Raw genomic sequence first — 14,799 nt, 5'->3', positions numbered from 1 at the left:
GTCGCTCCCGCGGTCCTTGTGGACATAAACGCTTTTCTGGCTGCTGCGCGTCTCTGCCCCGATTGCAGTCCGGCCCCTGACACCAGCTGCGGTCATGTTCTCCGCCCTTTTCGTCGTTTCCCTCCCCTTCTCTTACTGACAACTCGGCCGACTTCCCCCCCCGTGCCGCTCGATCGGGCTTACCCGCCGCTGTCGTCGAAGGGATGTTCACTGATGTTTGACTTCGTGGCCAGAAACCAACCCGGGTTCCCGATTGCCTCCCGTGCTATGCAGTGCCCAGCAGGATGTTGAAGGTGGATGTCCTTGATCGACGCCCATTTCAGAGGCGAAGCTTCCTGTGATGCAACTGCTGCTAGGTAAGATCAGACTCGTCGCCACTGTTGAGTCTATGTTTCCAAATGTAGTTATGCTGAATAACTGGACACAGACTACAGAAATAATTAAACAGGTCTTTAGTAATTGAGGGTCAGGGCTGAACTGGAATACACTTTGCTCCACAGGGTTTATATACCGGTGTGGTCACCACCGGTACTACAATGTACAGGAGCCATCAAAAAGTAGTCCATCACCTTAAGGTATCCTCTTAAGGTGGTACAGGTTACATACACGACAGGTACCCTTTTTAAATTGTCCATAGGGTCCCTTTTATTAATAACCTTGGGAGAATGTGGCAATTTTACGAATCCAACAGTGATGGGTGCAAGTGTGGAGAGGTAAATATGTGAGATGAGTGAAAAGTGATAGAAAATGTTCACTTACCTTTGTTTCTTCCTGCAGGCTTCAACAGTTGGGGAACCGAAGACTCCCGCATCTCACCGGCAGAGATGACAGATGGCTGCTGCATTCCCCGATGCAACAACCATCTGATTTCTGCTCAGCAGATAGGTTTGATGAGTCTTAAATACAAGGACTCATCAAACAACAGAGAATGTCAGTGCTTGACAGCTTCACAGAGCTGTCAAACAATGACAATTCATCTGTCAAAAATTTTTGACAGATGAAACGTCATACGCTGAGGTTCTCTGTAGCCAGCTTCCCCTTAATTGGCCTGCTAAGCCCACTGGGCGGGCTTAACATGGTCAATCAAGGGAAAACAGCGTGGGTTGGCCTGAAGTCGATGGAGGCGGGGCTAAAACCTGACAGGTCCCGCCTCCAAAAGCTCCCCATTGGTAAAATCCAGCCCATAGTATCTGCGGCTTTAGGGAGTTACCAGGATCCAGTGGATGCCGGGATTTTTAACCAAGTGAAAGGAAAAGTGCTGGAAACCTGGAGTAACGGCAGAAGAAGCTGAAAATTGTACGCTTGGGTCAACATTGTGTTTAAGGGAGACTTAAGAGCACAGGAACAAAGGAGCAGGAGAGAGGCCACTCAGCCCCTCGAGCCTGCTCCAATCAGATCTTGGCTGATCTGTACCTCAACTCCATTAAACCTCCTCTGTTCCATATCCCTTGATATCCTTACCCAACAAAAACCTATCCACCTGAGTGTTGCGAACTCCAATTGACCCCCAGCAGCCACAGCCTTTGCGGGGGGAGCGAGTAATAGATTTCCACTACCCTTTGTGTGGAAAAAGTGCTTCCTGACTTCACTCCTGAGCGGCCTGGCTCTAATTTTATGATTATGTCCACTCCTCCTTGATTCCCACACCAGAGGAAATGGTTTCTCCCTCTCCGCCCTATCGAATTATTTTAACATTTTAAACACCTCGATCAGATCACCCCTCAGTCTTCTATACTTAAGGAAATACAAACCAGGCTTATGCAATCTGTCCTCACAATTTAACCCTCCAAGCCCTGGTATCATTTGGAAATCGGATAGATTCTTGAGCGAACGGACAATTGAGAGGATTTTGTGACAGGACACATTTCCCGATCCTATACCTTCCTAAATTCTGATGCTCCTAACACGTAAATGATAACATTTAGGCTGCGACCCTTCAGTTTGGGTGATGAGACGCTAACCTCTCTTTCTGATGTTGACTGACCCAGTGTACAATTTCCAGAATTTTCTGCTTTTCCTTTCAAGCGTTACCGGCCTTGGAATTTTGGCCACGGATGGTAACCCAGGATAGGTGTTAGCTGTGGCTTAGCGGTGACATTCTCACCCCTGAGCCAGAAGGTTGTGGGTTCAAGTCTAGGCTGACACTCCAGTACAGTGCTGAGGGAAGTGCTGCTCTGTCGGAGGTGCCGTCTTTCAGCTGAGACGTTAAACCGAGGCCCCATCTGCTCTCTCAGGTGGATGTAAAAGAACCCATGGCCACTATTTCAAAGAAGAGCAGGGGAGTTATCCCAGGTGTACTGGCCAATATTTATCCCTCAACTAACATCACAGGAAAAAACAGATTATCTGGTCATTATCACATTGCTGCTTGTGGGAGCTTGCTGTGTGGAAATAGGCTGGTGCGTTTCCTACATTACAACAGTGACTACACTTCAACAAGTACTTCATTGGCTGTAAAGTGCTTTGGGACATCCTGAGGTTGTGAAAGGTGTTAAATAAATACAAGTTCTTTCTTATAGGGAATAGTTGGTCGTAACAGATGATGACTATGTTGAGCAATGTCTCCTTCTGTTGGATAATCCGAGCATTACCGTCAAAAAAAAGTCTACGCACTTTCGGGAACTAACAATTAAGAGCAGAAGGGTTGGAAAAATCCATTCGTCCCAATGACCTCACTCCATCCTGAGGCCATTATCATAATCACAGGCTTCCCACAATACTGCCACTGGTTGAGTTCAAGGAACACTAGGGCCGATATTAATCTTAGGAACAGAATAGGCGTTCGGTAGGAAAAGTGCGCCCACCGACCGCCTGTTGTTATCGCCGTGAGGCCCGAACCATTTCAAGGCCTGGGCCTCAGTTACATGCTGCCGGCGCCAAACCTCTGTGGAGGGGGAAGGTGATCCCGGTGATGGGGAGGGGCCGAAGATGGGGCTGGTGTGGGGGAGGGGACACGGAGGGGGTAAGGGGGAGGGATCGGAGCAGGGGGTGGGGTCCGGCGAGGGGAAACGGTTAGAGTGGGAGTGGGGTGCCGGGGGAGGGGAAGGGCATTGAGATGGCCCGGGGAGGGGGAGTGTTGGGGGATGGGGAGGGGCCGGGGAGGGGTGAGGCTGTGGGGGGCAGGGGGAGGGGAGGAGGTGTGGGGGATTGGGGGAGGGGGAGTGTCTGGGGAAGGGTGAGGGACCGGGGAGGGGTGAGGCTGTGGGGGGGAGAGGCAGGGGAGGGGGTGTGGGGGGCTTGGGGGAGGGGGAGTGGCTGGGGAAGGGTGAGGGACCGAGGAAGGGTGAGGCTGTGGGGGGAGGGGAAGGGGGAGGGGTGGGGGTGTGGGGGGGAGCGGTAGGGGGAGGGGAGGGGCCGGTGGAAGGGTGGGAGTGTGGGGGGGTGGGGGGTGGGCCAGGGAGGGGGAGGGGAGGGAGTGTGGGGGACGAGGGGGAGGGGGTGTGAGGGGGAGGGGAGGGGCCGGAGGAGGGGGAGGTGTGGGGGGGGGCTAGGAGTGTGGGGGTCGAGGGGGAGTGTCTGCGGAAGGGGGAGGCACTGGGGTGGGGTGGGGGTGTGGGGGGGGTGGGGGATGAGGTGTGAGGGGGAGGGGAGGGGAGGGGCTGGGGAGGGGTGGGGATGTGGGGGGGAGGAGCTGGGGGAGGGGGAGGATTGGAGGGGGTGGGGAGAGTGGCTGGGGAGGGATCAGAGGAGGGGGTGGGATAGAAACATAGAAACATAGAAGAGAGGAGCAGGAGGAGGCCATTTGGCCCTTCGAGCCTGCTCCGCCATTCAATGTGATCATGGCTGATCATCCAAATTCAGTACCCTGTCCCTGCCTTTTCCCCATATCCCTTGAACCCTTTAGCATCAAGAAATATATCCAACTCTTTCTTGAATATATTTAATGAACTAGCCTCCACCGCCCTCTGTGCCAGAGAATTCCACAGGTTCACCACTCTCTGGGTGAAGAAATTCCTCCTCATTTCAGTCCTAAATGGCTTACCCCTTATCCTTAGACTATGAACCCTGGTTCTGGACTCCCGGCCATCAGAAACATCCTTCTTGCATCTAGTCTGTCCAGACCTGACAGAATTTTATAGGTTTCGATGAGATCCCCTCTCAATCTTCTAGACTCCAGTGAATATAAGCCCAATCGACACAATCTCTCCTCATACGTCATTCCTGCCATCCCAGGTATCAGCCTGGTGAATCTTCACTGCACACCCTCCATGGCAAGAACGTCCTTCCTCAGGTAAGGTGACCAAAACTGCACACAATACTCAAGGTGCGGTCTCACCAAGGCCCTGTACAACTGCAGCAAGACATCCTTGTTCCTGTACTCGAACCCTCTTGCTACGAAGGCCAACATACCATTTGCCTTCTTAACCGCCTGCTGCACCTGCATGCTTACCTTCAGCGACTGGTGCACAAGTACCCCCAGGTCTCTTTGCACTTCCCCTTCTCCCAATCTATTGCCATTCAAATAATAATCTGCCTTCCTGTTTTTGCCACCAAAGTGGATAACCTCACATTTATCCACATTATAGTGCATTTGCCATGTTTCTGCCCAATCACCCAACCTGTCCAAATCGTACTGGAGTTTCCCGACATCCTCCTCGCAGCTTACCCTCCCGCCCAGCTTTGTGTCATCTGCAAATTTGGAGATATTACATCCAATTCCCTCGTACAGATCATTAATATATATTGTGAACAGCTGGGGTCCTAGGACCGATCCTCGCGGTACCCCACTAGTCACTGCCTGCCAGTCGGAAAATGACCCGTTTATTCCAACTCTTTGCTTTCTGTCCGCCAAACAGTTCTCTATCCAAGTCAATACCTTGCCCCCAATCCCATGTGCCTTAATTTTGCACGCTAATCTCTTGTGTGGGACCTTATCGCAAGCCTTCTGAAAGTCCAAATACACCACATCCACTGGTTCTCCCCTATCTATTTTCCCAGTTACATCCTCAAAAAATTCCAGTAGATTAGTCAAGCATGATTTACCTTTTGTAAATCCATGTTGACTTTGTCCGATCCTGTCACTGCTTTCCAAGCGCTCTGCTATTACATCTTTTATAATAGACTCTAGCATTTTCCCCACTACCGATGCCAGGCTTACCGGTCTATAATTCCCCGCTTTTTCTCTACCACCTTTTTGAATAGTGGGGTAACATTAGCTACCCTCCAATCCATGGGTACCGTTCCAGAGTCTATTGAGTTCTGGAAGATGACCAGTAATGCACCTACTATTTCTAGGACCACTTCCTTAAGTACCCTGGGATGTAGACCATCAGGCCCTGGGGATTTATCGGCCTTCAGTCCCATCAATTTTCCTAACACCATTTCCCTACAAATACTGATTTCTTTCAGTTCCACCCTTTCATCAGACCCTATGTTCCCCGGCATCTCTGGGAGGTTATTTGTGTCCTCCTTTGTGAAGACAGAACCAAAGTATGTATTTAGTTGGACTGCCATTTCCTTGTTTCCCATTATAAATTCCCCTGATTCTGACTGTAAGGGACCTACGCTTGACTTCACTAATCTTTTTCTCTTCACATATATATAAAAGCTTTTACAGTCAGTTTTTATGTTACCTGCAAGCTTACTCTCATATTCTATTTTCCCTTTCTTAATTAATCCCTTTGTCCTCCTTTGTTGACTCCTAAACTGTTCCCAATCCTCAGGATTATTGCTTTTTCTAGCCAATTTATATGTCCTCTCCTTGGTTCTTATGCTATCCCTAATTTCCCTTGTTAGCCACGGTTGAGTCACCTTTTTTGTTTTATTTTTATGCCAAACTAGGATGAACAAATTCTGTAGCTCATCCATTCGGTCTTTGAATGTTTGCCATTGCCTATCCACCGTCAACCCTTTGAGCGCCATTCCCCACTCAATCCTACCCAACTCGCTCTTCAGACCATCATAGTTTCCTTTATTTAAATTGAGGACCCTTGTCTCTGAGTCAACTACTTCATTCTCCATCTTAATGAAGAATTCGATCATATTATGATCGCTCCGACCCAAGGGGCCTCGTACAACAAGATTGCTAATTAATCCTTTCTCGTTACATAATACCCAGTCTAAGATGGCCTGATCTCTGGTTGGTTCCTCGACATATTGGTCCAGGAAACCATCCCGTAAACACTCCAGGAATTCCTCCTCCACAGTATTGTTACTAATTTAGTTGGCCCAATCTATATGTAGATTAAAGTCACCCATGATGACTGCTGTGCCCTTATTGCACGCTTCTTTAATTTCCCTTTTAATGCCATCCCCAACCTCCACCTTACTGTTTGGAGGTCTATATACCACTCCCACTAATGTGGATAATCATAATTTAATAGGACAAAGTCAGCATGGTTTTATGAAGGGGAAGTCATGTTTGACAAATTTGCTGGAGTTCTTTGAGGAAGTAACGTATAGGGTGGATAAAGGGGAACCAGTGGACGTAGTGTATTTAGACTTCCAAAAGGCATTTGACAAGGTGCCACACAAAAGATTATTGCTTAAGATAAAAAATCACGGGATTGGGGTAATATTCTGGCATGGATAGAGGATTGGCTATCTAACAGAAGGCAGAGAGTTGGGATAAATGGTTCATTCTCGGACTGGCAATCAGTAACTAGTGGTGTTCCGCAGGGGTCAGTGCTGGGTCCCCAACTCTTTACAATCTACAATATATTAACGATTTGGAGGAGGGGACCGAGTGTAACATATCAAAGTTTGCAGATGATACTAAGATGGGAGGGAAAGTAGTGAGTGAGGAGGACATAAAAAACCTGCAAGGGGACATAGACAGGCTAAGTAAGTGGGCAGAGATTTGGCAGATGGAATACAATACTGGAAAGTGTGAGGTTATGCACTTTGGCAGGAAAAATAGTAGAGCAAGTTATTATCTTAATGGCAAGAAACTGGAAAGTACTGAAGTACAAAGGGATCTGGGGGTCCTGGTGCACAAAACTCAAAAGGTTAGTATGCAGGTGCAGCAAGTGATTAAGAAGGCCAATGGAATGTTGGCTTTCATTGCTAGGGGGATAGAATATAAAAATAGGGAGGTATTGCTTCAGTTGTACAAGGTATTGGTGAGACCGCACCTGGAATACTGCGTACAGTTTTGGTGTCCATACTTAAGAGAGGACATACTTGCTCTCGAGTCAGTACAAAGAAGGTTCACTCGGTTAATCCCGGGGATGAGGGGATGGACATATGAGGAGAGGTTGAGTAGATTGGGACTCTACTCATTGGAGTTCAGAAGAATGAGAGGCGATCTTATTGAAACATATAAGATTGTGAAGGGGTTGGATCGGGTGGATGCGGGGAAGATGTTCCCGATGATGGGTGAAACTAGAACTAGGGGGCATAGTCTTAGAATAAGGGGCTGCTCTTTCAAAACTGAGATGAGGAGGAACTACTTCACTCAGAGGGTGGTAGGTCCATGGAATATGCTGCCCCAAAAAGCTGTAGAAGCTACATCATTACATAAATTTAAAACAGAAATAGACAGTTTCCTCGAAGTAAAGGGAATTAAAGGTTACGGGGAGCGGGCAGGAAATTGGACATGAGTCTAGGTTCGGATCGGTCATAGCCCTGTGGGTAGCGGAGCAGGCCCAGGGGCCGTGTAGCCTGATCCTGCTCCTATTTCGTGTGTCTAATTCTGTTAGATTCAGGAGATGGTTCTGGGATAGTGGATTGGCGGTTAGGATCAGATCAGCCATGATCTTATTGAATGGCGGAGCAGGCTCGAGGAGCCGATTGGCCTACTCCTGCTCCTATTTCTTATGTTCTTATGTTTTTTTCGCCTTAGTATTTCTCAATTCTACCCATACGGATTCCACATCATCAGAGCTAATATCCTTCATTACAATTGTATTAATCCCTTCTTTAACCAGTAATGCTACCCCACCTCCCTTTCCTTTTTGCCTATCTTTCCTGAATATCGAATACCCCTGGATGTTGAGTTCCCAGTCTTGGCCATCCTTGAGCCACATTTCTGTAATCCCAACCAAATTGTATTTGTTTACCTCTATTTGCGCAGCCAATTCATCCACCTTATTACAAATGCTCCTCGCATTAAGACACAAAGCCTTCAGGCTTGTTTTTATAACACTCTTAGACCTATTAGAATTATTATTTACTGTGGCCACGTTTGATTTAAACCGTTGATTTCTCTGACTGCCACTTTTGTTTTTCTCCTTCCTATCTTTTGCTTTTATCCCTGTTTTCCTTTCCTCTGTCTCCCTGCTCAGGTTCCCAACCCCCTGCCATTTTAGTTTAAACCCCCCCGAACAGTGCTAGCAAACCTCCCCGCAAGGATATTTGTCCCGCTCTGGTTCAGGTGCAACCCGTCCGACTTGTACAAGTCCCACCTTTCCCAGAAGCAGGCCCAGTGATCCAGGAAACTAAAGCCCTCCCTCCTGCACCAACTCTTTAGCCACGCATTCATCTGCTCTATCCTCCTATTCCTATACTCACTAGCACGTGGCACTGGGAGTAATCCAGAGATTATAACCTTTGAGGTCCTGCTCTTTAATCTGCTACCTAGCTCCCTAAATTCTTGTTGCAGGACCTCATCCCTCTTCCTACCTATGTCGTTGGTCCCAATGTGAACCACGACCTCTGCCTGTTCACCCTCCCCTTTCAGAATGCCCTGCAGCCGTTCAGTGACACCCTTGACCCTGGCACCAGGGAGGCAACAAACCATCCTGGAGTCACGTCTACGGCCACAGAACCGTCTATCTGTTCCCCTTACAATAGAATCCCCTACCACTATTGCTCTCCCACTCTTTTTCCTCCCTTCCTGAGCAGCAGCAACACCCCCGGCACCAGGAAGTTGGCTGCTGCTGCCTTCCCCTGGTGAGTCATCCCCCTCAACAGTATCCAAATTGGTATACCTGTTTGAAAGGGGGATGGACACAGGGGTCCCCTGCATTACCTGCCTGCTTCTATTGCTCCGCCTGGTGGTTACCCATTTCCCTTCTGCCTGTGCAGCCCTACCCTGCGGCGTGACCAACTCATCAAACGTGTAATCCACGACCCTCTCAGCATCATAAATGCTCCACAACCCACCCATCCGCAGCTCCAGCGCCTCAGTATGGCCCATTAGTAGCTGCAGCTGGATGCATTTCTGGCACACGTGGTCATCAGGGACACCGGCAGCGTCCCTGAATTCCCACATAGAGCAAGAGGAGCACAACATGGGGCTGGGCTCTCCTGGCATGACTTACCCCTTTAATTAATTTAAATTAATTCAATACCACCAGTTAAAGATATACTCTAGGGTGCTTATTTACCAACTGTCCCCACTACACCACAGAGACCCCAGAAAATATAACCGCAGAATTTAAGCTTGTAATAAAAGAAATACTCACCAACCAATCACTTACCTGCTTCCTGGTGACGTCACACTTGGATTACTTTTTACCTCTCTCCCGGAACCTGTATTGGTCGGGCCTCTGGTGCTCCCTCGCAGGTCCGCTGCCTCTCCGGTCTCGGGGCTCTGGGCCTCGCTGCCTCGGGCTGCTGTTTAAGTACCTCTGCCGCCTCTGGTGATCCCTCGCAGGTCCGCTGCCTCTCCGGTCTCGGGGCTCTGGGCCTCGCTGCCTCGGGCTGCTGTTTAAGTACCTCTGCCACCTCTGGTGATCCCTCGCAGGTCCGCTGCCTCTCCGGTCTCGGGGCTCTGGGCCTCGCTGCCTCGGGCTGCTGTTTAAGTACCTCTGCCGCCTCTGGTGCTCCCTCGCAGGTCCGCTGCCTCTCCGGTCTCAGGGCTCTGGGCCTCGCTGCCTCGGGCTGCTGTTTAAGTACCTCTGCCGCCTCTGGTGATCCCTCGCAGGTCCGCTGCCTCTCCGGTCTCGGGGCTCTGGGCCTCGCTGCCTCGGGCTGCTGTTTAAGTACTCTATACTTAAGATCTGTACTCTGTACTTAAGATCGGAGGAGGGGGAGAGATCCAGGAAGGGGAGGGGCCTCGCACAGGCTGGAAGGGGCCTGGAGTTTGTTTTGTGGGCCTGGCTGGAGTCAGACCGCCTCCTCTTGGACCCACGGACATGAAAAGTTCAGAAGAAATTCCGGATGCTTCGACCGCTGAGAAGGTCACTCAATGACAGAGCAGGTGCGGTGCCCTATCCCCCCTCAGAATTACAATTGAGAGGTTCATTACATCGCTGGATGCCATTGTGCATGTTACAAGTGACCTCTCACCTGAAACGGGCGAACACTGTGGCCGCCCTTCTCAGGACCCGACCCAGGATAGCGGCAATGGAGCATGGGCGTAAAAGGGCCGATAAGTAGTCCAACACGCATTGCCAGGCCAGTAACACCCCTTTTACACAAGGAGAGGCCCACCTCACCTTCCTTTCCCCCGCCTCTCAAATAATGCTGTCGATGAGTGCAGTTCCGACAGCACTCAACAAGATCGACACCATCCAAGACAAAGCAGCCCGCTTGATTGGCACCCCATCCACCACTTTAAACATTCACTCCCTCCACCACTGGCATACCGTGGCTGCAGTGTGTACCATCTACAAGATGCTCTGCGGCAACTCGCCAAGGCTTCTTCGACAGCACCTCCCAAACCCGCAACCTCTTCCACCTAGAAGGACAAGGGCAGCAGGCACATGGGAACACCACCACCTCCAAGTTCCCCTGCAAATCACACACCATCCTGACTTGGAAATATATCGCTGATCCTTCATCGTCGCTGGGTCAAAATCCTGGAACTCCCTAACAGCACTGTGGGAGTACTTTCACCACACAGACTGCAGCGGTTCAAGAAGGTGGTTCACCACCACCTTCTCAAGGGCAATTAGGGATGGGCAATAAATGCCGACCTTGCCAGTGACACCCACATCCCAGGAACGAATAACAAAAAAGCAGGGGGAGTTCTCCCCGGTGTCCTGGCCCATATTTAGCCCATAAGCAACATCACTAAAAAAAAACAGATTATCTGGTCATTGCCTCATTGCTGTTTGTGGGAGCTTGCTGTGCGTAACTTGGCTGCTGCGTTTCCCTGCATTACAACATCAAAAGTACTTCAAGCTCTTTGGGACGTCCTGAGGTGGTGAAAGGTGCTATAGAAATGCAAGTTCTTTCTTCTCTCGCTCCACCATCGCCTGCGTATGCAGAGCACAGGCAGGAAGAGCAGCGGAGGTGCCTAAACTCCACCGAAGCTGGGCAGGGCGAGCAGCCGACAAACACATTACGAACGGTAAAATTGTCTATCGTAAAAAGCTGAACAGAATGGGCTGTAATTTACGGCCCCTGCGGGTGGGTATGAGGTGCGTACGCACCCGTAGAGGCCGCGCAAGTGCCGGTTTCAGGCATGCGCTAAAACCCGGAACTTGCGATCTGTCAAGAATTCTCTCGACAGATCCTCCGCATCCCCGGGAAAAGGGCATCCGCAGGTGGAGAGTTGCGCTCTTTGCCCAACTTTTGTCACGAGGGGAAGATCGCAGAGAAACTGGAGAAAGGTGAGAGTTCAGGGCTAGGGCAGGGGGGAACCTTAGAGGAGGTGTGGCCCAGGGACAGACACAGAAGGAAGTAGGGTTGGGGTAAGGTGGAAGAGGGATTGTGGGTGGAGAGCGATACGAGGAAGTGGTCAGAGATGGCCTTATCTGCGATTGATACGGTGGGAGTAGCGAGGTCAGGAGAGATGGCAAGGTCAAGGCGGTGGCCATGAATATGGGTCGGGAGGTTTACATGGAGAGAGAGATTAAGGGGGGAGAAGAGGCTGATGAGCTCAGAGGAGAGAGAGCATGATGATGAATTGAGATGGCCCAGGACGTCGTGTCTCCGTACTTCCCAGACAACCAGGTACGTGGGCGTTTCATTTGTGGATCGGAGGAATTTTCCCCATGGGAAGCCTCTGACCACAAATTCAGGGCCTTTATTTGGATTATTGTCATGTAAATTTGCTCAGAAATGCACCTTAATGAGCTGCGGACTATTCCTCAAACGCTTGCTTCTGCCCGAGATAGCCGACGTGCTTAACACAACAACAACAACTTGTATTTATATAGCGTCTTTAACGTAGTAAAATGTCCCAAGGCGCTTCACAGGAATGTTATTAGACAAAAAAAATTTGCCACCGATCCACATAAGGAGATATTAGGGCAGGTGACCAAAAGCTTGGTCAAAGAGATAAGTTTTAAGGTGTGTCTTACAGGAGGAAAGAGAGGTAGAGAGGCGGAGAGGTTTAGGGAGGGAATTCCTGAGCTGAAGGCACAACCGCCAAAGGTTGAACGATAATAATCAGGGATGCTCAAGAGGGCAGAATTAGAGGAGTGCAGATATCTCAGGGGGGCATTGTGGGGCTGAAGGAGATTACAGAGCTAGGGAGGGGCGAGGCCATGGAGGGATTTGAAAACAAGCATGACAATTTTGAAATTGAGGTAATGCCGGACCGGACCGGAATAATTACATGTCCTAGCCCTGTTCGGGCTACCCCAGATCAGGCGTATTCCCCAGACATTCACCTTCAACTTAAGTTAGAGATAGCCGAATCCTATAAGATGCTTAAATGGGTCTAAAGGTTCAGGCTATCTCTCCCTAAAGGAAAGGAATGACTGAAGATGTTACCGTCCTCCAGATAGCACTTTTAATAAGTTTAACTAGACTGTAACCTTCTGGATATTATGAGGGTCTGGAGTACGCCCCAGAATTCTGCAACTCCTTACAAAAGAGTGAATAGAAATTGGGTTCGCGACTTTATACAGAAATACTCTTTGAGACAATTCTAAAAATATATAGTTTTATTTAAGAGCCGACATTCATTTAACAGCTGTTGAGTCAGTTGCAACATTAACAATTCAAAATACAAATAGCTTACATTTCTTATTTCTCAGAGATCCTTATTCTCAAATCTTTACTTCGTTACATTGCCACACTTCTTACTTATTTCTAAATCCAGAACATCCACCAAAATCAAATATCTTGAGAAACGCTTGGCTCGTTCAGCGACTTCTGACTTTCTGTTTGAAAAGATCTATCTTTTATATCCTTTTTGCAGTGGTTTATTCTTTGAAGTTCTCTGCTGATATAAGCTAATTGTTTTTATTGATACCTCTGTTGAATGCTTTCTATCTTACTGTCAATTCAACTATTGCATGCATAATTATGTCTCTACCTTTAGGTGTTCCAAAAACTATCATAAAAACAATATGACAGCAATGGTTTCTGTTTGATGCCATTCTTACAAAATTCTTTCATTCAATTCTTAATATTGGCTTTACTGGTTTTAGCAGACGTTGAGTCTCCTAACTGCTCCAAGTTCAATACAAACACAATGTAATTGCTTGGTGTATCTATTGAAGTCATATCTTCAAAGTGTTCTAGAGGTGTCATATTCACTATGTATAAATTAAATACACTTTGACTGAGTGTTTACTTGTTTTCTAGCTATCTCAATTGGTTGCATATTTAATCGTGTTTCCTGTCTTCCAAGTTTAAGATAAAAACTATTTGACCAACAGGTGTTTCTTTTACTTGATGTCATCTTTTCAAAGGCACATGGTTTTTTAATATTCTGTTCCTGTTTCCCTGAGTGTTAGCTTATAACACTTTAAACTGGGTCTTTTCATTTTGTTGGTTGCAAACCCCAGGCCCTCTGGAAGCGCCAAACTGCCATTTCAATAGGGTCATTGTTTTAGTATATTTAACTAATTCCCAATTCAAAGCTTGTATGTTTACAAATTTGTTAAACAACTGATCTTTATCTCAGAAGCCTGTTTTCTGTTTGCAGCCTGTGGCCTAGAAATTCAGTCGCGTTTGCGCCCACTTATTGGCTATAAAGTGGTTTGCGTCTGAAGTTTTTTATCGCCCGAAATTCAGATGGACCCTAACATCGGCGTTAGCCGGTAGTGCCGCGCCGGCACCGATGACATCATCGGTGTGCGCAGCGCCCCGGTTGCAATGCTATTCCGGCCCGATGGCCAAATTCAGTTGCGGCCGCCTCGCCCGTGGCAGCCACAAACAGCGTTTGTGAAACGGGGTCTTGCAGCTCCGAAAGGCCGGCGCATAAAGGTGGAGCGGTGGCCGGCCGCTTTCCCGACGGCCGCCTGCCCGCACCTCCCTCCCCGGACTCCTGCACCACCCCGCCGCGGCATTGATGTCTGAGTCCCGCGAGCCCGGCACTTCTCCGTGGTGCCGGGCTCATTTGCCGGGGGAATCCACCGGTGATCTGACGGCTGCAGGCAGCTCCTCCTTAAGAGAAGGAGGAGGCCTGCAGTACCCCAGCCTGCCGCACCGCATCGGGTGCCGCAGCGGGAGCTGGACGCCTGAAAGTGACATTCATCGCCCCTAGCGAGGCGGCCAAACCCTGCAATAGCGCCCGCCGCCGTCTTGGCCCGTCGCAACTGAATTTTAGGCGGGCGCTACGGGAATCCTGGCGGGCGCAAAATTTCGGGCGCAAAAGACCTGGCGGGGCCATACCGAATTTCTAGGCCACATCTCTGAGGCTTTAGATTTTTAAACCCAGTATATCATGTATTAATACATATCAGCATTCTATTCATATTATGGTGTACCTTTCTGAAATATGGCTTATACCATCGCACCCCCTTCTTGACCAAAAGATGAGCTCTTAACATCAGGGCAGAGTTTGGTTAATGATACTCATGAGGTTACAACAGCATATTAAGTTCACGAGATGCACAATCATGTGCTACATGAAAATTCCTTTGAAGTCATCCTAGGACAATGTTTTGTCTTATTTTAAATTGTACACAATTTAAAAGGATGATAAGTACATAGTCATGCTGTGAGCAAAACAACATGTACTTAGAATGTCCAATCAGCAGATGTATGTTCCATAGAGGTGAGTTATTCGTA

Source organism: Somniosus microcephalus, chromosome 2, assembly GCF_052327205.1.
Source record: "Somniosus microcephalus isolate GS21.2 chromosome 2, FLI_Smic_1.0, whole genome shotgun sequence".
Lineage (NCBI taxonomy): Eukaryota > Metazoa > Chordata > Chondrichthyes > Squaliformes > Somniosidae > Somniosus > Somniosus microcephalus.
This window is presented reverse-complemented; position numbering follows the sequence as displayed.